Here is a 21,571-nt window from a genome sequence, read left to right on the forward strand (position 1 = left end):
CCCCAACAATTCTTTGGACTACACTTTGAGAACTACTGCGCAAGTGCATTGCTTCTGTGATGTTTTCTGGGTTTTTATGATCATGAATAGGCAGAATGACTCAGTGACTCTCAATAAGCTATTCCAAGTAGAAAATGCTATAGGAAGATTAATCAGAGGAATTAATCTGGAGAAGAAGAGTTAGATAGAATATAGTACTTTATATAAGTATATAAAGTACTTTCATATGAAAGGATGAGATTTTTTTTCTGCTTGGTTCTGGAAGGCAGAAACTAGAAGTAATGGTAGAAACACCAGTAATTTAGTCTCAAAATCAGGAAAATCTTCCTAACAATTCAGAGATGTCCCATTGTGGAATGGGCTCCCTTGAGAGGAGAAATTCAAATGAGGGTTGGAGGGATGGAGAAGTAGAAATTCCTGTTCAGGTACAGATTGGACTAGATGACTTAGGAGGAATTTTCTAAAATCCAACTGTTTTAAGCAATTGACATAGTCAATGAAAGAAGGTTTTTAAAGGATTGGGATAAACTCTGGATTTTTTAAAATGTCAATTTCATTATAGTAATGACAATTCACCACATGACTAGTAAGTGGTGCTATTTCTTGTAAAAGTGACTCTCTGAAATGAAGGCTTTTCTTAGGTAACCACACCTTTGAATACAGACACAGTCATTCTGTAATGTTACTGCAATGATCATATCTGTATAATTGAATTTGTTTTTTAAAGAACAGACTCTTTCTTTGATATTTTTCAAGATGGATTGGTTATATTAAAATATTAACACAGGAAGGAAAAAACCCCTAAAAATCTGGAATAATTAGACAAATTTTGGGTTAAATCCAAATCTTTTGGCCCCCGAGATTGCAAAATCATGTTCATGTTTCTCTTTATTGGCAAGAAATCACACTGGGTCTCAGTAGCAACAGTATCTGAGCTCTCTGAAATTAGAAAGTATTCTAAGAAAACTGAAACTACCACATACCAATGTAGAAAGAACCTCAAGTTTCCAGGCTTTAAAAAAATTGCTCCTAATTTCTCCATTCTCATATAATGAAGATATAATATAGGCTGGAAACAGTCAAAACAATTGATGATGATTGTATATCCCACTGACTCCTTGTGATGGTAAGATCAATTGAGAAATTCCTTTTGCAGGCTGGGGTGCAAGCCCTGTGGTATGAGAGGATGGGCATATGAATTGTAGGGACCAGGTGAACAAGGATGGACTGTTATCTGTATTACTTGAAGAAACATTTATTTTGATGAATTGATAAATCCACTGGAAGAACCAAGACATTTTAAAGTGTAACACATATACAAATGAAGACGCTTTCACCTTGTCTGACTTTCCCCTTTTATTTCAAGATGGGAAAAATACATCCTCTAGATATGAAAAGACTAAAAAAAACTCCAAAGCTTTAAGTCGGTCTCAGAATCTTATTTTCTATTTATCAGTTTTTCTCAACTTAGGAAACATATACAGATTAAATACTCTTATTTTCTTATATAAAATATTTGTTTTGAATGTTAACATCAAATAAATACATTTCCATACATAGAAGTTTTCTTTTTTTTAATTTAAATTTTATTTTATTTAATAATAACTTTGTATTGACAGAATCCATGCCAGGGTAATTTTTTACAACATTATCCCTTGCACTCGCTTATGTTTCGATTTTTCCCCTCCCTCCCTCCACCCCCCCCAAGATGGCAAGCAGTCCTATATATGTTAAATATGTTGCAGTATATCCTAGATACAATACATATTTGCAGAACCGAACAGTTCTCCTGTTGCACAGGGAGAATTGGATTCAGAAGGTAAAAATAACTCGGGAAGAAAATCAAAAATTCGTTTCCCAGTTCCTTCTTTGGGAGTAGCTGTTCACATTCTTTTCCCAGTGTTCCTTCTTTGGGTGTAGCTGTTTCTGTCCATCATTTATCCATTGAAACTCAGTTAGGTCTCTTTGTCATAAAAATCAACTTCCATCAGAATACATCCTCATACAATATCATTGTCGAAGTGTATAATGATCTCCTGGATCTGCTCATCTCATTCAGCATCAGTCCATCATACATAGAAGTTTTCTATGAAATCATGAATCTCCATCTCATAATACTGCTTTAAAAAAAACAAAAATTACATTTATTACCTTAAAGACTCTCCTGTTTGTCTGTTTTTCTTTTGAACTTTATGCATTTTTGGAAGAGAAAAATCTTACTTTTAAAGAAGTAGTAAACAAAATTATAACAAGTATAGTTAAGCAAAATTAATCAATATAGTGGCCATGCCCAAACATGTCTGTCTCTTTCTGTACTTTGTGTCCATTTTTTCTCAGAGAAAGATAATATGCTTGATCATGGATGTTCTGGCAATTGCCTTAGTTAAGCTTTTAAACTGTTTTTCTTTTTTATAATTATCTATTAAAATAGTTTTCTTTGTTTAAACTTAAACTTAAACTTCTTTACAATGTTGTTGATCTTGTACAAATTCTTCTCCGTTACTGCTCAATTTACTCTTCATCTAGTCACACAATGCTTGATTCTCTGATATTATCAATTCTTACAGTACAATTCTATTCCATTATATTCACATGTCACAATTTGGCCAGCCATTCCCTAACTGTCTAAGAAGCAAATTAAGGCACCTCTTCAAATTCTGCTTTTTTTTTCTTTTCTTCATTTTTCCTCCTCTCTTCAGAATTGGGAAAAATGTTTCTCTTGAAGTTATTTTTTCTTTGACATGTTTCTTCATCCCCACTTTTTTCCTAGTGTGTTTGATGCAAATGCATCAAACTCTGTATGTGCATTAAACCTTTTGTGTAATTCAGTGAAGACTGGGCTTCAGTGAAGACTGGGTTTCATCTAATGTCTACACCAACTCCCCTTTCTCTGCATTTGTATATTTTTCTCACCCACCCCAATTATGAGAAATAGACATTTCTGTCCTCCCTTATCTTCCTCCTTTTGAAAAATAAAATATTCCTTCACTCTCTCTTCTCTTTTCTCTCTTAAAGCCCTCAGAATAGAACCAATTCACCTCACCAGGGTTTCTATTTTCTTTATTTGACTCACTCAATACCCTTTGAAAATAGGGGAGAGGGCTTTGCCCAAGTAATTGAAAATTGGAATACCTTGCCCTGAAAATTAGAATGGACCCACTAGAAGCAGAGCAAGTAGATGGCCCAATGGATAAAATATTAGACCTGGAGTCAGGAAAACTCATTTTCAAATCTGGTTTCAGACACTTAATAGCTGAGAAAACCTAAGCTAGCCACTTAACTCTGTCTGCTTCAGACCCTCCTTTGTCAAATGAGCTGTAAAAGAAGATGACAAAATATCTTTGCCAAAAAAAAAAGCCCAAATGAAGTCACAAATAGACCTAACTGAAAAAAAAAAAACAATAGAAGTGAATGACTTCATGAAACAATAAGGTATGTTAAAAAACAAAGTCAGAAGACTAAAAAAATGGAAGAAAATGTTAAGTATCTCAGAGCAAAAAACATTCGATTTGGAAGATATGGGGGAGGGGGAATGTAAGAACTACTTGAAAACCATGATTTCAAAAAAAGATCCTTAAAAGAAAACTGCTCAGGTCTCTTTGAATCAAAGGGAAAAACAGAAACAGAAAGTATTCACCTGGTAACTCTTTATAGAAACCCCAAACAAAAACTCCTTGGAACATCAGTCAAAATCCAGAACTTTCAGGCCAAAGGAAAAAATACCACATGGATCTTGGGGGAATGGATTCATATATCAAGGGGCCAAAGTCAGGATTGCATATGATAAACCCACTATATCACCACTATAATTGATGGTATACATGCAGCCGCTATAAATCAATGGAGAACTTGCAATACAATATTCCAGAAGGCAAAGGATATGGGCTTACAGCCAAGAATAACTTTCTCAACAAAAGTGTTATCCTACAAGTGAAAAAGGATCTTTAATAAATCAAGGAATTTTAAGCATTCTAAGGAAAAGACTAGAGCTACAGATATTCTGAAATTCAAACACAGGAGTGAAGAGAAGTATAAAAAGGCAAATATGGATGAAGAACAATAAATGACTAAACAAAGATAAGTTGATCTTACAAATATGGAGAGGTGACATATGTTTCCCTTCAGATCCCCATCATCCTCAGGGTTCATAGAGGAAATGCAATTAGACAAGGCCTGAAAATAGCTCTGTTATGGTTTAGTAATCTTAAGAAAAGAATGGAAAGAAAGCTGAAAAGGAATATTTGGGGAAAATGGGAAAGGGAGGTTAGGACACCATTATCTCACATAATCAGGATGCAGCAGGAAATATTTAAACAAAGGAAGAGGAAGAGCTAGGTGGGAGCTGCTGCTACTTGACACTTCCTCTCTTCTGAATTGATCAAATTATTGTTCAGTCTTTTCAGTCATGTTTAATTCTGTCTTTTGCCATTTCCTTCTTCAGTTCATTTTACAGATGAAAAACTGAGGTAAATAGGGTTAAGTGATTTTCACAGGGTTACACAAATCTGGACCCATATTTGAATTCAGAAAGAAGAGTCTTCCTGACTTCAGGTCTGGTGCTATATCCATTGCATCACTTAGCTGCCCCTACATATACACACAGTTGGGTACAAAAATCCATTTTACTCAAAATGAGAAGAAAAAATGAGAAGGGGAAGAGAGAATTTGAGGGGGTTCTAAGAAAAATAGACTCTAAGGATACATAAAAATATTTATAATTTTTTTTGAGGTGGTAAAAGATAAGAATCTGAGTGTATCCACAAATTGAGAAATGGATGGGCAAGTTATAATATATAAATATGATGGGATTCTATTATATTAAACTATCAGTGTAATGATCAACCAGCATTCCAGAGGACTAATGATGAAACATGCTATCTATCTCTTGATATGGAGGTGAAGGACTCAGAATGCAGAATGAGACAATTTCTTTTTTGGACATGACCATTATGGAAATTTGTTTTGATTCATTACATGTTTGCATTGGGTCTTATTTTTCTGGTGTTCTTAACTCAAGGTGAGATTGGGATGGAAAGGTGAGAAGGTAGATTTGAGCCAGTTAAATTTTTTAAATATTAAAAAAACTAATATTTTTACTTTCTTTCTAAATCTGATCTTTCTTGTGCAACAAGATAACTGTATACATATACATATATTGTATTTAATATATACTTTAATTTATTTAATATGTATGGGACTACCTACCATCTAGGGGAGGTGGGAGGGGGAAGGAGGAGAAAAGTTGGAACAGAAGTTTTTGCAAGGGTCAATGCTGAAAAATTACCCATGCATATATTTTTTAGATAAAAAGTTATAATAAAAAATAAAATTTAAAAAAGTATTAAAAAAGTAAAACAAAAAAAGGAAGTACTTTCCATCATAGTTTCCTAATATAGGGGAAGGATTTTGAAAGTACATAATGTGCTTGGTTAAGAGTTAGAGACGGGAAGAAAATTATAAATATACTGGTTGGATTTACATGGGTTTAGACAGGGAGGCCTCCAAATTATGAACTTCACAGGCTTAAATCAAACAGGATAGTTAACATCCCATATTGCTTTCTTTCCTATCCATCACAGGAAAAGTTGGGAGGAAAGGCTGACTTTTAGCAAGTTTTTTCTTTCTAATTGCTTCTAAAATTTCCTGGCCATGCATCCCATGTGTGTACAAGAAGTTGCAGCTTTGGGGGTGATCTAATTATAACCTATAGCATTTCCTACCATGGTCTGACTGGAATAGGATAGCCACAGAAAAATGGAAGTGACTTAGTGCAAATAATTTCATTTTCATTTCTTGTATATTTTCTTGCCATCTACAATAGATGCCTCCACTTTCTGTCTTTTCACTTTCTTCTTAACTCCTTAAAATCTGGTTTCTGATCTCATCATTCTAACAAAATCACTTTCCAATTACCAAATTTCTTTCAATTGCCAAATTTAGTGGCCTTTTCCCAATCTGCATTGTCCCTGATCTCATTGCATTGATTAATTTCCCTTCCCTTCCAAGTGAATTGGATTGAAGTGAGGGAGGACTGTGCAAAGTCATCAGCCCCATTCTTTCCTCCAGAAGCATCTGGGTCCAATGGCGGAATATAAATCAGGATGACTAGAGATGGTTCCTGATGCATTGTCTGGAAGACCTGGGTTTAAATATCGTCTTGGCAAGATTGTCTTTATGATCCTAAACAACCAGGTAGGGCCTCAGACAATTCTCTAAGATTGGAAGTAGCCAAATTCAGATCTGCCTTTTTATTGATATATAAAAGTTAAATAAAAGCACTTTTAAGATTAGCAATGTCCATAATCTTTGCATTAATTGCAGCTCTATACCATGAATGTGGTTAAAAAAAAAAAGGCCCAGTATGGTTAAAGTATTTGCATAAAGTCACCTATTTAGTAAATGGTGGAGGAAAATATCAAGGGAGGAGAGGGAGGGAAGAACCTAAAGAAGACTTTTCATTAAGAAAGGGCAATGTTCCATATAGATTTCTTTCCTTTTCTTGTTTTGACTGGCTCAGTTCATTGATGACAAGAGATTTACCGGATTTTATTGTTGACCAGATTGTTGATGAAGTAAGTCAGGACCATCTTGTAGGTTAAGAATTGTGTTAGGTTTGGTAATGACTAAGATAGGAAGAAGTAACATACTTTGAGACATAATGTGGTTTCTCACATTATCTTCCATCTACTGAAGAGGATAGAGATCCTGCTATAATTCACTGGCTGATACTACTGATGAATCTGCAGTTTCATATGGGACCTGTGGTTTCAATCCATCCTTTGTTTTCACACATTTTTCAGATAAAAATAGGGGAAGACAAATCACATATTTTAAATTCATAAGAGGAACCAGTGACATACCTTATAAAAGCATCATGGGAAAAACCCAGCCCAATATTAAGTTTCATGCTCTAAAGTAAATGTCCCACCCTCCTATTTTACAAAGAGGGAAAATATATTCTTGAAATGAGAGAAATATGATTTCTAAGTGGCTTATTTTCCTTTTAATTAATTAATTAATTAAAATGTTAATTTATGGGATAAAAAGCATTTCTATAGTAGTTTAATAATAATAATTTTTTAAAAAAGGCTACTGAAGTCAGGAGGACCTGAGTTCAAATCTGACCTCAGACACTTAACACTTCCTAGCTGTGTGATCCTGGACAAGTCACTTAATCCCAATTGCCTCGGGGGGAAAAAAGGCTACATATGAAACTGCAAATCTTTAAAGTACAACTTGTTATTCCTTTTAAAGTTTTAAAACTAAGTGGTTTGTTTTCAAATAAAGCATTTTTTTCTCATTACAGGTCAGTAGTGTAAAAATTAAATAGCTGTGGCATCCTAAATTTTATGCAAGGATGACCAAGTAAGGTTCTTGCTTTGGAATAGTCATGAGTCAGGTTTAGCTGAGATATCAGTGGATTGAGCCACAAGCCAGTGGGTGTGGTCACTGTTATACCTGAGTTGAATATATTTTGCTTAATGAATGTGACAAGGACAAATTTTAGCAGTGTGTTACACTGCCACGGGGACTCACATGATTTGCCAGGTAAAGATTTCATGTAGTTACATAAAAGTCAGACTTTTTGAGGGAAGGAAGAATTTAGTAATCTTCCTCTTTAGACTATTGTCTATCATCTGACCTGATGCGTTTAGTTCTAACACCATTGGTTTACTCACTGTTGCTTTTTTAGCTGCCTTCATTCTCAATAAAAATATGAATCTTTACTCTGTATGATATGCTAGGATTATACAACAGTGAAAGAAAAGTCCTTGTTTTCAAAGTATCAGCTAATCCTTGGTTTAGGACTTAAAGGGACCTCGGTGGTCAATTGACCCAACTTCAAGAGAAAACTGAGAAAATGAGGGTCCAGAGAGATTAAGTAATTTTCCTTTTTTATATATACCACAATTATCTTCTATGTTGCCCTATTCTGATCCCACACTCCATGACTGATCCCTCATGAGAAAGAAAAGTTTAGCAAAAAACTGTATCTTATAGCAAGTGCAACATTTTGCAACCTTCTTTCCCCATCATTCTACTGAGAAGAATAGAATTTGATTTATCATCTATTCTCCAGCACTAAATGGAGTCATTTACAAATGATACAGGTGTTTTTAATCTTTCTTTCATTTACCTTATTGCAACCATAGTGAATGTAATACTTCTGGCTCTTTCTTTGTTCTGCATCAGTTAAAACAAGTCTTCCCATGCTTCTCTGAATTCCTTTTTCATGTCATTTATTATGGCACAATATTAATAACATACCACAATTTGGTTAATTATTTTCCAACTGAAGGGCACCCATATCGCTTTTATTTTTTCTGATAGTATCATCTCATGGAGCACATGTTCTTGCTCTTTGAGGATAGACATTCCCATTGGCTTTTCACTAAGGAAGAACTGCTTTTCTTTGTTAAAATATTGTAGCATCTCTGGATTGATCTTCATGTGAATTCATGACAAGATTGTGCAAATAAGATTGACTACTGAGTATCACAGAGGAAATACTGTCTCTCCTCTTAGAAGGTTATTAAAGATGCAAAATACTTCAAATTCTCTCTCTTTTGGACTTCCCTTTCTTAGAACAAATCCTCTGGGAGCTCTCCTTTGAACTTTTAGTGAGGAGAGATTTCTTTTTCTTCCCATCATCTAGCACCAGCAGCAGTTATAAACCTGAACAAGTAAGAACAAGAACACGACTGAACCTCAAGTCACTACCTTTTGTTTAGTTTTTCTTTCCCTAAACTTTGGTCACCAAACAACCATCTTGAGAAATATTTCCAGAGTTTTTGGCTACCTCATGAATTACAAAGTCCCTGAGTGCCTGAATTGGTATTGGCTCTCCAACATGAGATGCCTATAGGAAGATGCTGGAATTGAAAGGACTGAGAAAAATTAGACTTTCTGAATCACAAATGCATTGAATTTGAAATATGTATTTATCATACTTAAAAGATTTTCTTTACCTTCCAGTATTATTACAAATATTTTGGCATATGTGGGGCAAAGATTTTTGAGTAATTTATGGCCAGGACAGCATTAATTTCCTGTGGAGGATGGAGTGATGTTCTAGATGTAGCCCAGTCATAGCTGAGACAGAGACTCCTCTGAAAATCAGATGAACATGAACCAATGTTATATAAATGTTCTTGAGGTATTGGGGAAAAATGCTTGTAATTTATTATTTTATATTCTATTATATATTTATTATATTATTTATTAGTTACCATAATGATATATTATAATTTATGTTATATTATTTATACTATTATATATATAGTATGCATATACTATATATATTTTATATACTATTATATATATTATATATTTATGCTACTACATATTATTTATTATTATTATTATTTTCACTTTGTAAAAGACTAATTGATGTTAAGTCGTTAAAAAAACCTGGGGTTCTACTAACTGGTTAAATAGAACAGTGAGAAGAACTTAGCCCATGGAGACTAAAGGAGATGGTGGTAGAGAAAAACCTCCATAATCCCCTCATATTATCCTAAGAACAGGAAGGGGCAGATGAAGATGGTCTTGTTCCAGAAGAGTAAGTGAGAGTATACTTGCTACATAAACTATTGTAGAGATTTTCTTCAGAATTCCAAAGTGGGGTATGTAACAAGCAGGAAAAATGAAAATACTCTAACTTCATTCTTTTAGGAGTTCCCTTAGTCTAAATTGAACTTCATATGGATGAGGCTAAAGCAGGAACCTTTGTGGAATCTGTCTCCCTTGCCTTTTATCCCTCATGTCCCAGGTCATATCTGTTGTCACAAAAATGTATTACAAATATTTTGGCATATTTTATGACTTACATATATTTAAGCTCTTTGTGATGGAATTTCTGGATCAAAAGGTATAAACAGCTTAGTGACTTTTTTTGAATAATCACAAAGTTTTCCAGAATCTTAGATAAGTTACCTCTGCCAACAGTGTTTTAGTGTGCCTGTCTTTCCAGATCTATGCCAACATGATTACTTCTGTCTTTATCATCTTTGACAGTTTTAAGTTTAAATCTCAAAACCATTTTAATTTGCATTTCTCTTATCACTAGCTACTTAAAGACTTTTAAAAATATGGTTATCATTTCATTTCTTCTTTTGAAAACTAATATTCTTATCTTTTGACCACTTGTGTATTGGAGTATGATCCTTGTTCTTCCATACTTGTGTCTATTTATTTATTTTCAACTTGGGGGAGATCTAAGCATTTTTTAAAAACCACAAAGGAATGAGGCGGGGAGTGGGGAGGAGAGAGGAAGGAGGGAGAGAGGGAGAGAAAGAGAAAGAAAGAGGGAAGGAAGGAGGGAGGGAGGGAGAGAAGAAAAGACTGAAACAATTTTTACTGTCTTCCCTCCCCTTTCTCATTTACAAATCTAGGAAAGAGGAAAGAATAAAGACTGAATTTGGCAGATGTCCAGCAAATTTATTTAAAAGTTTGAAATCAAAAAGGATGGGGGAAGAATAAAACTGTCTTTTAAGCTACATGGCATGAGGAATATCTACAATTAAATGAACACTTAGGAGTTTACAGAAGGCAGAATCCAAGAAAGAGCCAGCAGGAAAACCTATGGTCTAAAAAGTCTGTACATAGATGCAAAAAGCTTTGGCAGTAAGCAAGAGGACCTAATGGTCCTAATGTTGGAGGAAAATCTAGCCTTTATAATCCCTTTTCTAACTGAGTATGGAAATTCTTCCTTAATCTTTTTTATTCTGGCACATGAGAATATAGAGTTGGGGATAGAAGAGGAAAGAAGAAAAGAGGAGAGGGGAGGAAAGAGGAGATTAGGAGGAAGGAGACAGAGAAAGACAGAGAGAGAGACAGAAAGGTAGACAAAGGCAGGCAGAAGGACACACAGAGACAGAAACAGAAAGGCAGAAAGACACACAGAGAGAGAAAGAGACAGAAAAGCAGAGAGAGACAGAGAGACAGAAGGATATTCAGAAACAGCGAGACAGGGAGACAAACAGAGAGAAAGACAGACAGAGACAGAGAGACAGGACACAAAGAGCGACAGAGACAGACAGACAGACAGACAGACACAAAAAGGCAGACAGAGACAGAAAGACAGGACACAGAGAGATGAGATAGAGAGACAAAGACAGAGACCAAGACAAGAGACAGAGAGAGACAAATAGACAGAGAGAGAGAGACAGAGACAGAGACATTTCCCTTCTTTAATCTTAATTTATTCTTGCAACATCTAGTATTAGTTCACCTGAGATTATATTCAGTTTGTTTCAGTTTAGACTTATTTTCTAGACTAAAAATTATCTTAAAATAACATAGTAATATTTTTATATTGTTCAACAAAATTTATCCTGACTTAAAATGAGACTCAAGCTCAAGTTATTTAAATATTTAAACTACTTTGAATTATGCACACTAAAGAAACAGGATAGGTAAAGGAGTGTGGGTGGGCTAGGTAGCATGTTATATTAAGAAGATATGCCTCCCCTAGAAAATCAGGAATCATAGAGGGGAAGCATGGTGCATAGCATTAGGGTAGTGTCCACTTGGACAGGAAGAGGAAATAGGTGGAGAGTTGAGGAACCAGATCACAAGGCTGGCACAAGGATACCATAGTCATAGGAAGACTAAAACTATCCAGATATTTGCTGGAGTTCTCTTTGTCAGCTCCAGAGCAGCTAATAACTTTTTAATTTGCCTTAATGATAATGTAATTCTTTAAATGATGAAAACCAAGGGGGGATTGTATTCTGGATATGATTCTCACTAACCTGCGGGAGCTTATTGTTGGGATGAATATGATGGTAGCATTGTGGAGAAATTACCATTGTCTGCTTTTTAGAGTTTAGGATAAAGGAGAAGCTTAATATTAGGAAATACTTCCTAACCATTAGCATCATCCAAATCTCTCTTGGATTTTCTAGGAACTAGTGGGTTCCCTGCCTCCTCCCTCCCCTTTCTTCCCCCTTGTATATCTTTAGGCAAAGGCTAAATGACTACCTATTAAAATAGTATATTATAATAGGATTCTTCCCCCTTCAAATAGGACTAGATGGATACTGAAGTCCCTTCCAAGTCTGTGATTCCATGAAGACAACAGATGAAAAAATAAAGTTTAATCACACTGGTCTATTCCTGAATAGGACTAGGGATCTGGTTACTGCTTTGTAACTAGCAAACTGTGATTGGGGACAGATCCTTTCAGCACTCCAGGTACATCTAAAAGAAGGAAACTGGATTCTATGACATCTGTAACCTAAGTATTTACCTAGCATCTCCTCTTCACATTATACCTTCTGTATTCCCTTTTAATGTATTTGTAAATGTTTAATAACCAGCTCTTTGAAAAGTAGGACACAGTTTGAATTTAATCTGCACTATTGACATGTTCTGCATCATCTTCTTAAATCTAAACAAACAACGAAACAAAATGATTTACTTAAAAAAAAAAGAAAGGAAAAAGAAAGAATTCAAGTGAAAGCATGAGCCTTGGAAAGGAGAGACAGAGAGATGGCATCCTCTCCCTCCCGCAACCTCCAGCCTCTGAGTAAGAAGGGAAGGAAAAAAATGGATGAAGACCAAGGAATTGTGTGATTACACAGATACAGTGAGCAAAATTATCTGCTGAGTGAAGTATTATGGGAAGAGAGGCTAGGGATGTGGGGCAGGCGTGAGGAATATTATATAGGAAAGATTTGGAACAGCCTTAAGGGGAAATATGATCAAGAATTAACAATAATCAACAAAGATGTTCAATTTGCAGTGAGTACCCTGTCCAAGCTGGGATCACATAACTGTAATGACTAAATTCATTCTCATTTCTTCCTTTTCTTCTTCTGGACTTTTATTGCAGGGCTAGAAAATAGATTCAGGCTGACCAAAGTTGAGGAATGATATGATAGAAGAAGAGATGAGAGATTTTACAGAGGCAGAGAGGAGAAGTTTTGAAGTGACTAACAGTGGGATCTCAGAGAGGAAAGCAAAGAAAAGCATAAAGTGGCTAAATTACCAGGAGATAGGGAAGAGACCAAAGGACCGAGATTATCTATGGTAGAAATAGAGGAATGTGAGGCATTAATGATAAAGGAAGTTATTGTGATAGTGCTCTGAGTCTGACAGGTATGCTATCTTAACATTAGGAATAAGTTCACCTGAATTTCTGGGAAAAGAACTGAGGGATAAAGAGATGGGGATTGCATGGCTTGGTCAAAGAATAAGGTTTAGGATTGCAATCCAGGCAGAAAACTAGTGAAGTGATAAGTAGTGACCAGATAAGGTAATCCCAGAGTCCAAGAGCATGGAAGTGGAGCATATATGGGTGCTGATAAAATCAAAAGTATGGCCATCTTTGTGTGTTACTGAGGTAGGTCATGTGCAATGAGTAAGATGAGAAATTTGATGTTAGTGTGCTTGAGAGAGTATCACTACAGTTATCACTTCCCCATCGTGGAGGTTAGGAGCAAAGTGCCCCTGTAATTTGGAAAATCTGTGTAAAATTTTTGACCTTCCCTATGTACCAGAGGTAAAGTCTTTATTATGATTTTAAAAGATAAAATATGTTGATATTATACATATATTTTATGCATTTCTGAGTTTTTAAACTTTTTCTGTGCTTCATGTGTAAATAATCTGCAGCTTCTGCAAAACTCCCCACAAAATTCCCATTTAATTTCTTATGCCAACCTGCAATATATTGAAATTGTGATGTGGAAAGTATAAATGTATATCTGTTGAAGTCTCCTAGTATGAGGGCAGGCAGGAACTGTGAGGTTCTAAATGCCTGTAATGGAGAGAAACTGAGGAATCTCCTGAGAAAATGAGATCAGTTAAGTTTTAGTTGTCCATAGAAGTTTGGTCTCAGGGTGGGATTCTCCAAGAGCTTTAGATAGTATAGGGAGTACTTCCTGCAGAGAGCACAACTCTGTTGGGCTGCCCACATTGTTCAAATGCCAAATGTACACTTGCTCAAAAGATTAGTTTATGGAGAACTCACACACAAGGTGGTCAGAAAAAGTGATACAAGGACATTCTCAAGGTCTCTCTTAAGAAGTTTGGAATTGATTGTATGCCACAGGAGATACTGGCAGAGGATCTCCCAGCATATTAAGCCCTCACCAAAGAAGGTGCTCGATGAGTAAAGAAAAATTGAATTAGTTCAGAAGAAATGGGGGATGCACAAAGTTAAAGTCCACCCCAAATGTTCATGGGGACTATTTGTGTCTGACCTGTGGCAGAGCGTTTTGAGCTCGTACTGGTCTGATCAGCCACAGTTGGGCACTCTGTAACTCGATTCTAACAAAGGGATGTCATTTTGGTCCTCTTCAAAAACGAAAATTGTCCTTACTTGAGATAGTACAGGGGAAGGGACAAATGTTCAGATTTGAAGGAACAGTGTTTCTCTCCTTTTCTCAAGGCTGAAGACTCTTGGCTTTTCTTCTGTTTCCTGAAGAGGTGTGAGTCTGGTGCTCCAATAAAATTATATTTCTCCTCTTCCCAAGGAAGGCTGGAGACCAGGCAGAAGACTGGATTTACAGGAGAGCTTGTGAGATTAGTTAGTATTGGAGAAATACGACAACAACTGGGATTGCAGAAACTAACAGACATAACAGCTGCTCCCAGGTTACAGTGAAACTAGGTCATGGCAGCCAGGTTTTGGTCTGAAAGGGTAAAGAGCAGTTTTGAGGCATAAATTGTGCATTCCAGTGAAGCTCCAAAAAGTCAGTAATGTTTATGAGTTACTGTTGTGGTGATCTTATTCTGAGATTTTCTAAAGCAGAATTAGACAGTCTAAGGGGAAACTCCATCCTGTATGCTTTATAAATACCTCAGAATAACTAAGGTCCATCTGGCAGGTGACTGGTATAAATGGGAATACTGAGAACCTGAAGAAGAATTCAAAAAAACACAAAGCAAGTGTGGGGAGAGTGATATTACACAATCTCAGTTTTCTGGTTCTGCTCTCACAACTATGGCATGTAATTAGAAGTAAATTGAGGAAGAATCTGGGCGCTTGAGTCTGGGATTCTATGAGAGGTAGAATCAAATTCATTCCCATTTTCCCTTGCTGAGTATATATCTATTTACGTATCCTTATTCGGAGTTTATCTTAAATAAGAGGGCAGGAACATAGTGCATAATCCTACTGTGTTCCTACCCCATAATAAATTGAGAACTTGCACTTTAAAAAAGGATCCTCAAAGAATATGTGTAGGAAGTATGACATTATGGTGTGAGTGGCAACCATGGAGACGGAAAAACCCAAGTTTGAAATCTTCCTCTGACATATAGTCTTAAATTATCTATAACTCAGTTTCCTCTTCTATATATGGCACCCCTTATGGAACCACTTCCCAAATTGGACAATTGGTTTGGGGTCTCTAAAGGGTGAACCTACGACTACTCTATACATTCTAGGAGTAAACTGAGGGGGTAATTTTGTTGAATTGTAGCTTATGAGCTCGTACTGATATGTGTTTTACTAACAATCAGCTAGATTCCATTATCTTTTTGGCAAAGGCATTTATTAAGATTTTATAGTAACAAAAGTTGTATAAAAGTTGGTATAAAAACTCCCCAAAAGTTTGGTGTTTCTTTTCCCATAAATACATAGAGGGTCTGTGGAGAGAGTAGACAAAAACATTAAATACAGAATTAATGAAGCACATGTAATAAAAGAGTGATTCACAACTTCTGGTTACTAGAAGTCCTTTTCTTCATTTGTAGAGTCCTAATTAATCTCTCCAGTACCTTTATAAACAGTACTTCTTTCAGCCATGAGGAGTCACATTTCTTGAAGCTCTCTTTCTTCAAGTGACTATGATTACCAAATGAGTGAGCTATCTCCTATAATTTCAATCAATGTCTCTAATTCCAACTGAAAGCACTGTCTTCTACTGGTCCAGCCTTTTTGATGACATGATCAATGAGAGACACAACTCTTGAATTCCATTTCTTAAACTGGAGTCATCTTTTCATTCATTAGAATGCGTATAAGATTAATCTAGGTTCGGAATTTGCATTTAGCAGCCACAGTCTTAAAACAGGTACAAGTTTATTACTGTTTACAACCTTGATTTAAATAAGATATAAGGAAAGAGAAAAATCATAGCACAAAAGTAATACACAATTAACAAACAGTAGCCACTATAACAAACAACATACAACATATATCATCACCACTCCGAGGAAGCCCCAACATCTGAATTCCTTGGCTGGGAGGATGGTCACAGCTATTTGGAGTCTTGAGTGGAAACCATTGCTAGGCAAGCTGTACAGTACTTCCTAGCATGAATCTTTGAAGTCCCTTTCCACTAAAGAGTTTTTATAGGCTGAGAACAAAAAAGGCATTACTTTAAGTATTTTCATTTGATATGTGACTCTTGAGACATAGCAGTCCAGGTTTCTGGGATAAACACAGGTCTGTAATAAAGGATACTCATTAATTAAGACACAAGAAAGATGACTGACCCTTCTTGTGTGCTTCCCTGGCATTCTATCAGATAACTGCCGGCACGTTCTCATGTTCTCAGCAAAAAAAAATTACACAAAAAATATTGCTGAGACTTATTTAAGATTCCTTACTCACTAGGATTCTTTACAAATGGCTTGCCTCTTAACAGGTCATTTGATCTAGCTTGCTGTTTTTACAGGTAGTCAAGAGGTATGGGGATTTGATCTCAACCAATCATGAGATAATTACCATACGGCAATATCTACCTTTTGTCCAGTGGCCAAAACCCTAAAATCCTTTTTAAGTATTTGTGTATGTGTGTATGTGTATATATATGTGTGTGTGTGTACATACATACATACATATTTGTATATATGTATATATACACATACATACATATACATCTGTATTTAGTTTATACTTTTGATAGCTCAAAGTGTGTAGGACTTCTATGATTATGTTAATTTGGGTGAAGATAATTAACATCTGTAGAATGTATTTCACATAGCTGTCAGAATTTAAAGAAATAATATATATTGAATGCTTTGCAAACAATAAAACAACACATAAATAAAAGTGCTGATCATTATAATGAAGTGAGAAATTCTATCAGATTCCTCATGCTAAAGAAAGAGATACAGAACCATCGGATTCTAGGGGATCAGGCTGGTCATATCCCTTCTTTGTGTTTGTTGAATGTCTATCTCCTTCTATGGCTAAGCAAAAAAAAAAAAAAAAAAAACCCAAAACAAAAAACTATCTGTTAAAAGTTTTTCATTCTGCTCCAAAACCAACCCTAAACTACCAGGGGACTGCTTGAGTCAGATGTAGCCCAGGATGACTTTTGATCTCTTCCTCTGAAAAAATAAGAATATTGATGATCTTTCAGGTCACTTCTAGCTTTAATTACGTGATTGTTATTGAATTTTGTTGTTTTCTTGGCAAAAAACACTAAAGTAGTTTGTCATTTCTTTCTCCAACTCATTTTATAGATAAAGAAACTGAAGCAAATGGCATTAAGTGATTTGCCCGGGCTCACAACACTAATAAGTATCTGAGGTCAGATTTGAACTTGGGAAAAGGACTCTGGACTCCAGATCCAGGTGCTCCTTAATTCTTGCTACTGAATAGGGCAGGACAATTTGCTAAAATGTGGCTCTATGATGATTGTGACTACTTAAACCAAATATGTATTTTATTTAGAAAATAAAGCTACTTTAGAAGTAGGATTATCTTTCTTTTATATTTCTATCCCCAGAATCCAGCAATAATTTCTAGCATATAATAGATCATTAATATAAACTTACAAGTTGGTTGAAATATCTTAAAATGAATTCAACTTGTGGAAATGTCCAGAAGAGGGCACCTAGAATGTTTGCCCATTGGAAGCTGGAAAGAAAAATTTAGACTTGATGTTGGGAAACACTTGAGAGATGGTGACTTACCCCTCTCCTAGGCAGTCTTTGAGCAAAGACTAGATAATCATTTGCCATATGTGTTATAATGGGCATTCTCTTTTGTGCATAGATGGAATAAACAGCTGCTAAAGTCTTTTCCAGCTTCCTGAATCTATTATTCATAGCCTGGAGAGGGCATAACAAGAATTCATGGAAACAATGTTCATTTATGGTACTAAATGGTCCCAGTTCCATAAGATTATAAAATCTGGGATTCAATATTAGTAATCTCTGTCACAGTCAATTAAAAGAGATAGTTTTTAACAGCATTCAGTCAAAATCCAGCTCAAACTTTAAGATTTCTGCTATCTCTCAACTTTTATATTTCTCTGTTCTCTAGTTACAGTTTCTATACAGTTATAATTTCATTTGATAACTGCAAGGAGAAATTTGCAGGGATTCCCTCAGAAAGCCCAATTTCTTCAGCCAGCAAAGCACTCTGTATTCCTGGTAGAGCTGACTGTTTGACCCTACTTACGCTTATCAGGATTTTCACTTCTTCCAATCTTCCCAAAAAACATACCAAGAACCCCAAGGGAACAAACCTTCCATTATTATAAATTGCTTTAATATTTTATTTCCAGGATACCACACTTTAGGATTGGAGTGGAACATATAATAATCATGGATATACAAGACTTCCTAAAATGTTGAGGATTCTTAGCAACCTTATAGACTAGGTGAAGTATACATTTTTTTCATCTTTTTCCCTTAAAATGAAAGTGATTAATTTTATTAAAGGGTTCTTTTAAAAATTCTATTAAGAGGTTCTCCCAACTGTTGATTGGTAACCAGCCCATGATATAAGATTTAGGCCTCAATAGGGCTGGCGCCATGTTTAGTCATATTTGAGAGCTATCCACGTGGAATGTTTTGTCTGCTGCAAAAAAAAGGAACACTTTTACCTAAACAACATTAATCCACCACTCAGCTTGACTGAAATCTTACAATGAGTTATGCCTTAAAAGAATTCAGATACAGAATGGAGAAATAATTAAAATTATCTGAGAACTGATAACTTTTTTTTTAATTATAGCTTTTTATTTACAAGATATATGCAGGGGTAATTTTTCAGCATTGACAATTGCAAAACCTTTTGTCCCAACTATTCCCCTCCTTCCCCCCACCCCTTCTCCCAGATGGCAGGTACACCAATACATGTTAAATATCTTAAAGTATAAGTTAAATACAATATATGTATACATGTCCATATAGTTATTTTGCTGTACAAAAAGAATCGAACTTGGAAATAGTGTACAATTAACCTGTGAAGGAAATAAAAAATTCAGGCAAAGATAGAGGGATTGGGAATTCTATGTAGTGAGAACTGGTGACTTGTAAATTAAATTCTGGCAATTTTTATCACCCACTTTAAATAGCAATGTTTAAAAAGAGTAAATTGCTTCATTAAATGATATTAATGTGTTTTAACAAGCTTCTAAAAAAAAGGTAAGTGCATATTTCTAATCCAGAAAGTTTTTTTTTAAATGCAACTCTTAGCTAATTTATTATAAAAACCATTTGATCAATTAAAGACACTTATAATCTCAGGTGTCCATGAATGATACTGCTTTGCTAATCCACATATTAGAGTTATTAGAACAAGAAAAGTGGTCCTCTTCATACAGGTGCAAAAGTTGGTGACTGTTCATTTCCACTAAATTCAAAGCTTTCTTCCCCTATAACAGCCTATGGCAAAATAAACAAAATTACTTTCTGATCAATTCCTGGCAGGGGAAAGTGGGTTTATGTACGGGATGCTCTATGTCTATTCTACTGAGGTTCTTTAGGCCTATCAGATATAACAGATCTCCACAACACCTTGACCCCCCTGCACTAAGATTAGGATGAGCTATGGAGGAAAACACCCAATTTTTTAGTTTATATTTAGGTCCTCTCTCTCCCAGTCATGAAACTCAAATTCAAGGTAGTCTATAGGTTTATACCCACTTAAAACTATCTCATGAGCCCCCAACAATATATTTTTATTGTTATTAATCAACTAAAAAAGATCATTACCTCATCAAAAAGCCACTTAATGAGATAATACAGGAATTTTTTTTTAAAAAAGAGCATTTTCCCCATGAACCAGAGCACATACTCTCACAAATACACACATTACCTGTGGTAAGAGTGGCTGTACTGAGAGAATACGTATGGAAGGACAAAAGCATAAGGAGTATGTGTAGCTAGTTGGTTGCTGGATGGCTCTTGGCTCATCCTCTGGTGTTTGCTGGTTGCTGCCAGGTCTGGCTCATTGAGCACAGGTTTGTGGAGCTTTTTTACTTTTAGCTGAGACTTTAGCTGAGATGTTGCCTCCTTCCCATAGGAGAGAGGGAACTCTGTCAACTCCATCTTTTACCTTCTAGCCCGGAGGCTTAAGCTGTAGTTCTTTTGGGAAGGCAGACCCTCAAACATAACAACAAACTGGGGAAAACTCTTAAGTATTTATTTTCCCCATTTGAAGAGTCTGTCAAGTCTTACTGCTTTGGCTTTAGTAGGCTTTTCCTTTCCAAAAGGAGATTTACACCGCCAAGGGCCAAGCTTTTTTGGATCACAGTGCAAACAATAAGCAAACTTGGGTAGACAAGCCTTCAAGTCTTTCTTTAGAATCTTATTCACTAAGGGCAGAATATCTGTCCCAAGACTCTGACTTAACATTAGAAAATGCTTGTGTCTTCTGCCCAATGACTGATTACCAGATTGTCTCCCCTTCAAAGCCATTTTAGGTAATTTTCTTTGAACAAACCATGAAGGGCTGTTTGGGTCTGTACTCCCAAGTTTTGTCAAACTCAATATTCTTTTAAGTATCCTGTGCTAATGAACAGAAAAGGGGAAAGCAAAGGAATAAGTCTCCTTTCCCTTCAGGATCATGGGGTATTGTCTTCCACTTTCAATTCTTTGTTCCAAGGTCCTACATTTCTTATGTATAAATAGCCAGCAACAAGTCACTGGTAGCTTGGTAGAAGACAATCTACATGGAGCAGTCCAACATGAGCTAGATTTGGGATCATGGATCTGGGTGAACACTGCCTGTTCTCAATTAGACAGGCTATTTAAGTCCTCTGAAATTATGGCTAGGGATTCAAATCCAGTCCCAGCTAATTATCAAGTCTGTGATCTTGAGCAAGACTTTTAAATTCTATTTGTCTCAATTTTCTTAGCTGCAAAATGGGGATAATAACAGAGCCTATCTCCCAGAATTGTTATAAGGCTCAAATGAGAGTGGCAAAGTTCTTAGGACAGTATCTGGCACGTAGATTCTTAATGAATGCTTGTTCCCTTTCCCTTTCTCCTCAGTTTCCCAATTTGTAACATAAGGACTTGATTAAATGATCTCTGAGGTCTTTATCAGCCCCAAAGCTATGATACTATGAACTTTGAAGATGGGTAACAGTGAAAATCATACATATGTGATGAAGGGCATCCAGTACAATATTTAAACAGAAGGTTCTGCTCCTGGAAGAGAAATATCCTTCTTTTGGGGGGTCGTAATTTGGAAAATTATAAAGGAAGCAGTACCCCTGACCTCCAGGCCTTTCCCTTGTTTCCTTCCTTTTCCTATTTCTTCTGCATTAGTGTCTCTGGTTAAATACAAGCTCAGTAAGAGTTAGAGAGCAAGAGTATGAGTATGAGAGTAAGAGAATGGTCTTTTTAGACATGAGAACTGGGGATAAAA

The sequence above is a fragment of the Antechinus flavipes genome, chromosome 6 (genome assembly GCF_016432865.1).
Source record: "Antechinus flavipes isolate AdamAnt ecotype Samford, QLD, Australia chromosome 6, AdamAnt_v2, whole genome shotgun sequence".
NCBI classification, from domain to species: domain Eukaryota; kingdom Metazoa; phylum Chordata; class Mammalia; order Dasyuromorphia; family Dasyuridae; genus Antechinus; species Antechinus flavipes.